The sequence below is a fragment of the Xenia sp. Carnegie-2017 genome, unplaced genomic scaffold (assembly GCF_021976095.1).
Source record: "Xenia sp. Carnegie-2017 unplaced genomic scaffold, XeniaSp_v1 HiC_scaffold_22, whole genome shotgun sequence".
Lineage (NCBI taxonomy): Eukaryota > Metazoa > Cnidaria > Anthozoa > Malacalcyonacea > Xeniidae > Xenia > Xenia sp. Carnegie-2017.
Window position 1 is genome coordinate 13,253,637 of NW_025813485.1, and position 219 is coordinate 13,253,855.

The following is a 219-nucleotide window of genomic DNA, read 5'->3' on the forward strand; positions in this document are numbered from 1 at the left end:
AAACTACTTTTTGAAACTACTTCTTTTAATGAATCCTTTTCTTCGTGTGGTTAAGGTAGCCAAAAATTATGTCACTGTTGTGGCGTGGTGATGCCCTATTACAGGCTAAATTAACACCAACATTCTTTACCCGTGGTCGACGTTTTCGTGACCTTTGGACTTTTTTTCATATAGACCTCTCAGCGGTAGATAACCTTTACACTTCTTCCTAGGTTTGTG